The sequence below is a fragment of the Vanacampus margaritifer genome, chromosome 4, assembly GCF_051991255.1.
Source record: "Vanacampus margaritifer isolate UIUO_Vmar chromosome 4, RoL_Vmar_1.0, whole genome shotgun sequence".
Classification (NCBI taxonomy): Eukaryota; Metazoa; Chordata; class Actinopteri; order Syngnathiformes; family Syngnathidae; genus Vanacampus; species Vanacampus margaritifer.
The window spans coordinates 8,715,831-8,724,187 of record NC_135435.1 but is presented as its reverse complement, the minus strand read 5'-3'; positions in this window follow the sequence as shown (position 1 = coordinate 8,724,187).

Genomic DNA, 8,357 nt, shown 5'->3' with positions numbered 1-8,357 from the left:
ATCCTGCCGAGGTTGTAGAGCTGGTCCACTGTTCCATGGACGGGACGAGACCTTACCAGGGAGGCTGAGGAGTGTGATCCCTCTATAGTTGGAACACACCCTCCAGTCCCTCTTCTTAAAAAGCACTGTCCCCGATGTACACGTATTGTTGTAGAGGCGTGTCAACCACGACAGCCCCAGAACATCCAGAGTCCTTAGGTAACTCCGGACAGATCTCATCCACCCCCAGGGCCCTGCCACCGGTGAGCTTTCCAACCACCTCAGTGACTTTGACCCCAGAGATAGGGGAGCCCACCTCAGAGTCCCAAGACCCTGCTTACTCAAAGAAAGACGTGTCGGTGGAATTGAGGAGGTCTTTGAAGTATTCTCCCCATCGATTCACGACGTCCCGAATCAAGGTCAGCAGCACCCCATCTCCTCTATACACAGTTATAATGGCGCACTGCTTTCCTCTCCTGAGACGCCGGAGGGTGGACCAGAATTTCTTCGAAGCCGCCAGGAAGTCGTTTTCCATGGCTTTACGGAACTCCTCCTATGTCTGAGTTTTTGCCTCAGCAACCGCCGAAGCTGCATTCCGCTTGGCCAGCCAGAACCTGTCAGCAGCCTCTGGAGTCCCACAGGCCAAAAAGGCCCAATAGGACTCCTTCTTCAGCTTGACGGCATCCCTTACCGCTGGTGTCCACCAGCAGGTTCGAGGATTGCCGCCACGACAGGCACCAACCACCTTACGGCCACAGCTCCGATTGGCCGCCTCAACAATGGAGGCGCAGAACATGGTCCACTTGGACTCAATGTCCCCCACCTCCCTCAGGATAAGGGAGAAGTTCTGCCGGACGTGGATGTTGAAACTCTTTCTGACAGGGGATTCTGCCAGATGTTCCCAGCAGACGCTCACAATAGTTTGGGTCTGCCAGGTCGGACCAGCATCTTACCCCGCCATCGGCGTCAACACACCACCAGGTCTTGTTAACTGGAAAAATAAACAAACTCTGAATATCGACCAATGGTCTAACCTCCTCATTAATCACATTTTAATGGAAAAAACATCGGCCTCAAATAAAAAACAAATATCAAAATTCATAGAAATATGGTCTACGTATATAGAATATTTTAACCTAATTCTGGTTATTTAATTCTGCCTGTTAGCGAGAGCCACCACATCGTGATAACTTACATTGATGTCTCTGCATTTGACAGTTTGTAACTAATGGTTGTATTTTTATAGTCAGGAACCCAGTTGCTGCCAACAGGATCGAGCAGATTCACCTCCAATGGGCACTAAGGGCTAATGTTCGGATTCACTGCATGCCAGGGGACTAACTCTACAGGTGCTGTCCCCCCCTGGCTGGGCGTGGGCGGGTCTGCCCCTCTGTTGGCTGCTGGGTGGCGGCTGCGTCTTGGTCGTTCCCTGGGTCTCGTGGGGGTGCTGTATTGCGGGGCTCTCCCTGGTGTTCGGGGCGGCGCCGCCCCGGCGCGGTCCGTCGCTCTGGGCCCGGCGACGCGGGTCGGGGCCTGTGGGCCGCCGGGGTGCCCCGTGGTTCCCTCTCCCCTCCCTCTTCCTCCCCCTTGCTTCCTCTCCCTCTTCGCCTCTCCCCGCCCGTCCTCCGCCTCCCTGTCCCTTCTCCCTCGTCGCCCTTCCTCCTCCTCTCCCCCTCTCTCTGCGGCCCTGCCGCTGCCTCCTGCCCTTCCTGTCGTCTCCTTCCCCCGTCCCCTCCCCCTCCCCTGTCCGCCCTCCTCCCCCTCCCCTAGGCCGGGGGTTCCATCCGTGGCCCGGGTCTCGGCGCTCCAGGGGCCGGGAGAGTGGGCGGGATCGGTGTTGTGCCCGCCCCACTCCGGTGGACCTCTGGGCACTTCGGGCGGGCCCCGGTATCCGTGGGGGGAGTGGGGTTTGTGGGCCGGTGGGGTGCCTGGTGGGCCTGCAGTGCCCCGTCCTGCTGCGGTGGGTTGGGGGCGCGGGCCGCGTTGAGGTGGGGGGCGCGCCTGCTCCTGGGTTTGCTCTCCGGCCGGTGGCCCCTGCGGGGCCCGGGGGTCGTCCTTTGGCGCTGCCGCGGCCTGGGGGGCCCTGAGGTGTTGCGCTTGCTCTGTCCTGGCGGGGGTCGACGGCTCCCCTCTTTGGTGGAGATTTTCATGCATGCCAGATCCACCACACCAGCATCTATCGAAACTCAGACACAATTTGTTTCTCCCTCAGGTCATTGATTCGGTGGAGGCGGGTGTCTGTAGATCTCACTCTGCTTCGTCTGTCCTTTCTACCTTTCCTCAGTTTCTCCTTCGGGCCCTTGAGGTCTCCCTGATTTGTTGGAATTTAGATGTCTCTGGGGTTGGTGAAGGACTCTGGTTAGTGGCCCGGTGGGTGGTGTCTGGTCGGTGCTGGGCTTCGCTTTTCTTTCTTTTCTTTGGTCCCTCTTCGGGTCTCCTGGCGGCCCCACGACTCTGGCTGGATTTTGAAGTGTTCGGTTTAGGTGAACGGTATGGGAATTCTTTTTTTTTTTTTTACACGCACGCACACACGCACACACGCACGCACACACGCACGCACGCACACACGCACGCACACACACACACACACACATACCAAAAAAAAAAGGGAGAACAATGATGATGACATGTCAAATGATCAATACTGAGTTCTCCCCGGAAAAAAAGAAAAAAAAAACAAACAAAAAAAACACACCACCAGGTGGTGAGCAGTTTACAGCTTCGCCCCTCTCTTCACCCGAGTGTCCAACACATACGGCCGCAAATCCAAAGACACGACTACAAAGTCGATCATCGAACTGCGGCCAAGGGTGTCCTGGTGCCAAGTGCACATATGGACACTCTTGTGTTTGAACATTCGTTATGGTCAGTCCGTGGCGAGCTCAGAAGTCCAATAACAAAACACCGCTCGGGTTATAATTGGGGGGGCCGTTCCTCCCAATCACGCCTCTTCAGGTCTTACTGTCATTACCCACGTGAGCGTTGAAGTCCCCCAGCAGAACGAGGAAGTCTCCAGCGCACTCCGCGTCTCCAGGCGGGTACTCTGAGCTGCTGTTTGGTGCAGAAGCACAAAGAACAGTCAGGACCCGTCGCTCCACCCGAAGGCGGAGGGAGGCTACCCTCTCGTTCATCGGGGTGAACCCCACCATATAGGCACCTAACTGGGGGGCAATAAGTATGCCCACACCTACTCTGCGTCTCTTACCGTGGGCAACTCCAGAGTGGAAGAGAGTCCAGCCCCTCTCAAGAGGATTGGCACCATAACCCAAGCTGTGTGCGGCGACGAGTCCGACTATATCTAGTTGAAACTTCTCAGCCTCGCATACCAGCTCGGGCTCCTTCCCTGCCAGAGAGGTGACATTCCATGTCCCTAGAGCTAGCTTCAGTAGCCGCGGTAGTTTTTTGGCCACGCCCATCTCTATGCTTTCAAGGAAATTGGTTGTGTAGTTTTGGTGTAATCCAGCTACACTCAACTTCACGCTTGGTGGAAGATGGAGCATTTACCGTGGTGGTTATGATCCAGCGCTCAATATACTATACTGGTACCGTATAGCATGCTAATTTCGGGGTAGAAGAAGCAAAGTAGGTAGACACCTGTGTGTGCACGTTTTTCAAGTTTACTTTTCTTATTTGCTCCTTTTTGTTTCCAGCCAGGTGTTGAGCTGGCAGCAGGCAAGACAGCTTGTTCAAGTTGAATGCTATTAGTTCTGGTTCAGCTCTCTACACCTCAACAACACCTTTCCACCAAGCGCCGATTCCAACCACCATTAATCAGAGTGCTGACAGCCCATGGATGTCAGTAAGTATATTTTTCCTTCGCTACTGCATTCTTTCCTCAGTTTTTGCACTCTTGGTATTGCGCATCCCATTGTGTGCTTCATCACAATTTAATGCTAAATTTCTGGTCAGTTAGAAAAGGCTCGAGCTAATCCGCAACCCTAATGAGGTCAATTCCTATAGACATTCAAATAAGCGCACTATATAAAGGGTTCATATGTATTCGGTTATAAATGATGACAATCAGTGGATGGAGAAGTAGGCGGAGAACATGAAAAACAGACTTAACATAGAAGTCATTTACACTCATTATCACTGACCTTCACATTGACTCTGAGCTGATGCTGTTCATCTTATTTCTACGGATTCAAAAGACTGCTCCAGTCCGAAACATGTGATGCACATGTAGTCAGTTCATCACAATTAGTTGTAATCATCACATATGGATGCGCAACGGTACCAACCCCGGCCCGTGCTCATTCCTCAATGTTGTAGTGATAAATGACGCTTCGTTTCAGTCCATATTCCTTTAGTGCTATAGCGATGCAAACGTTTGCCCTTTCAGGCCATTCCAATTATAGTACGCAGAATGTCTTCATTATGTCTGTGACTGTCACTCAAATTCACGAGAAAATCGAACTGCACGCCATAGTGACAAAGTTGCTGCTTGACCAAATGGAGACATGGGGAACAGTCTGGTAAATCTTTTTTAATAAATGTATCAAAAATCGTTCGCTGTTGCTCATTCTGTTAGGGCTGCGTTGACAAATTAATAATTAATTAAATAAATAAATACATATTTGGGGTGTGGAGGGACACAGTAGTGTGAAAATGTGTATTCATTTATTTATTTCGATTAAGGGAGAAGAAAATCCAAACCTTCATGGCTTAGTGTAAATAAAGTGATTATCTATAAACCACTTTTCAGGTTCAGACAATTCAAAACCTTCTGCATCTTCTTCTTCTATTTAACCATTAATAAAACCATTATTTATTAATATTTATATTTGTTTGAAGATCTTTAACATTATAGTGGGGGGAAACTTGTTTTTTTTGGGGAACTTTTTCATGGCACTGCATAATTTAGACACGGGGTACCCGGGGGTTTATTTTTCCCGCCAGCAGAGGTCAGTGTAGCGCCTCAAACCCGTCTTAGTAGTGGGGATAGATCAGTGGGATAAATGCGTAAGAATTTGTGTAAGACAATAACGAATGCTGAGGGTTTTGTTGTTCTTGTTGTTGTTTTTTTAATGCTGGAGCTCAATAGGACTGTCTAGTGTCTATTTTGTGATGTTAAAGTTTGGGCTGTGCAATTAATAGAAATTAAATTACAATTTCAATTATTACACTCCACAATTACAAAATAAGCATATATTGTAAAAAAAATAATAATAAATAAATAAAAAGATTATTAATGTTACTTTTTGAGTTGTTTAAATTTATACATTTGCACCTTTTTTTATTTTAAAATAACTAATTTAATACATTGTGTTTCATCCAAAAGGAACTTGCATAATTAAAGTGTTTCAAATAATTGTATTTGTTTTAAATATTTTTTTTACCTTTAAACATGTTCTTGTTTTGTACCAAAAAATTACCCTATTGCGCACTGTACACACATGCTGCACTCCAACTTCAACTTTTTGCCAACATAAATAAATAAATAAATATTATTATAAATTCTGTATGGTCCAAAAGGAACTTACATAATTATAGTGTTTCTATTTCTTTTTTTTAATTGACCTTAATATATTTAAAAGCTTAAATATTTTCTTGTTTTGTACCAAAAAATAAATGATCATCCTACTTCACAGTGCATGAGCTGCACTCCAACTTCAAGTTTTTGCCAAAATAAATGAATAAATGAATAAATAAATAAATAAATAAATAAATAAATAAATAAATAAATAAATAAAAATGTCAGTTTGGTCCAAAAGGAACTTACAAAATGATAGTGTTTCTACTTATTTTATTGATCTTAATATATTTATATGCTTAAAAATGTCTTGTTTTGTACCAAAAAATAAGTAATTGTTTGAAAAATCGTGATTTCAACTACCGCCAAAATAATCGTGATTATTTTTTTCCCCATAATCGAGCAGCCCTAGATAACGCTTTCTTTCTTTTTTCTTAGTGTGTGTGATAAAGTCACAATTAATATTTTGATGCTCCCAGAAAGTATTACTACTACAACTACTACAGTATTATTCAATTAAGGCCTCAATGCTGTTGTCAGTCAGAATATCGCATCAGCATGTTCTATTCATCACTGCACGGACCATACTGCAATTAAAATAAATAGTATCCATGCTTATTAAAATATCACCTAGTTCACCTTTCCTGGAACACCTATGGAGCTCATCAAGCTTTTTTTCCCCCTCCTTCTTCTTCAAGCAGCCCAACTATTTATGCCCACATTTAAAGTGGTTTGGAAAGGGGGTGCAGCCCTTTTTACCCCAAGGGCTTCAGAACAAAGTCAGCATTCATATTCCAACCCCTGCGGTGCGTCTGTGACAGGAGGAATGGTTATATGCTTTTCATTAGTCTGCAACACAGCAGCAAGTAAAGAAACAAGAGTATCTGCCTGCTCCCAGCCTGTAATTATTGTTTCTGTTTGCTTCTGATGACGCTGCCAAATTGGCCTCCGGGGTCGAGGAAATCTCAGGACTGCACATTCAAGCAGACGGACCACTAAAACCTGTAAGGTTTACTACAGACAAAGAGTGTGTAATTTCTGCCATTGTAATATTTGATTTTCTTTTAATTATAATTTGACTGCCTACAATTATGTGTGGTTTTAAAATGTTATCATCCCCAATTTTGATGAGATTTTGATGGTGTGTGACGTATTCCAGATGACCAGTAAAAGTACCAAAACTGACCTCTGAGAGGCAGCATGGTGCCACAGGCCATTTAGACTTGGCTAAGTCCAAAGAAGAAGAAAGATTTTTTTAGAATGAGTGGTGGATTGTCGTTAAAACCAGAAAGGCCTTCTATGTCCTGTCTATGTCAAAATGCTATCAGATAAATATTAGTTCTGAACTGATGCATGTATTCATAGGACAGTTACATGCTGGTTTTTGAACATTTGAAGAAACACACTCCTCAATGTCAAATAGCATTTACTGACAAAGATGAAGGAGCCCAGCAGAGGTACAAACATATGGCTATAAACTGTTATTGAACATATGGAAAGCACTAACAATAACTACTAAATAGTAAAAAAAAAAAAAAAAAAAAAACATATGTAAAGGAAATAAAGTCAGCAGCTTAATCATATGAACAGTGTATGTCCCGGAGGCAACAAAAAAAATGGCAGTCTGCTACGTGAGACAGTACTTGAAAACTAATGACGAGTGACCGTGGTCAGAAGAAACCTCTACAGTTAAATTGTGTTTTTGTATTGTATTGACGGTTTCTAAGTGTGACACGATAGAAGCTCCAGAACCATTTTATCAGTCAATTTAAAGACAAATGTATCTAAAGTAATTAGGAGAAAAGCTTCATGTAAGAAGACAATGACTCAAAACATACTACCAACACAACAAAGGGCTTCACCAGGGGGGAAAAGTTGAAAATCTTAGACTGGACCTTAACCCAAAAGAGCATGCATGAAACCAACAAGAACCGAAAGAGGCTGAGGAAAAGACTACCCTAACCCAAATGAAGAATGCCACGGCCTGTTAAAGTTAATGGGCTAATAGGGGAGGATGAAGAAGACCTTGATGGAAAAGGATGACATGCTATATGGCGACCCCTAATGGGACAAGCCAAATGAAAAAGAACAGTGCGAGCTTCATGTCAGGTCACCTGATTAGCAATCACTAAGTCTCGCACCAACTTCATACCACACACATGACCGTCTGAATACATTTAATGGTTGATTGTGGTCTGATTGACTTTGAGCAGAAGAGGAGGAATGTTTTTCAAATGATCAATTATGGTTATAGACAGGGTTGGGAGGGTTACTTTTAAAATGTAATCCGTTACAGTTACAAGTTACCTGCTAAATTTTTTTAGTTAGTAACGTAATCCAAGTACCATAATGTTAAAGTAATGTAACTGGATTACTTTTGGGTTACTCCAATATTTAGTATGCTCATGAAGACAAAAGAAAAATAAATATCACCACAATATATATTCTACACAATGTGCCCCTGCTATTTGCGGGTGATAGGGACCCGGGCAGCCTACAAATAGCAAAAATCCTTGTGTAATTAAAAAGTATGTAGGCTATTGATTGATTGATTGAAGGCCATATGCTGTTTTCAAACTGTCACTGAAAGCAACCGCAACTCACAGTTTGATAGAAAGATAGATCCAATGAAGATGATGATGCGTGACATCAACTGCAAAATGAACTTTTATTCCTGTCACGAGTTTAGCCGTGTTCGTCACGATGTTTAAACAGTGAATTGGTGGGAGGAAGATTTGTTTGCAAGATGCACAGGTCACATTATGGTTGTAGGCTAGCGGGCTAGCTAGCAAGAAGCTACAGCGCATAGCATGCCGCTGGACTCTTTCTATAACTTATAGATACTGTATGTGGCACTCCACGAATACAAGACTGTGTAGTATTTTAGATCAGTGGACAAGTCAAG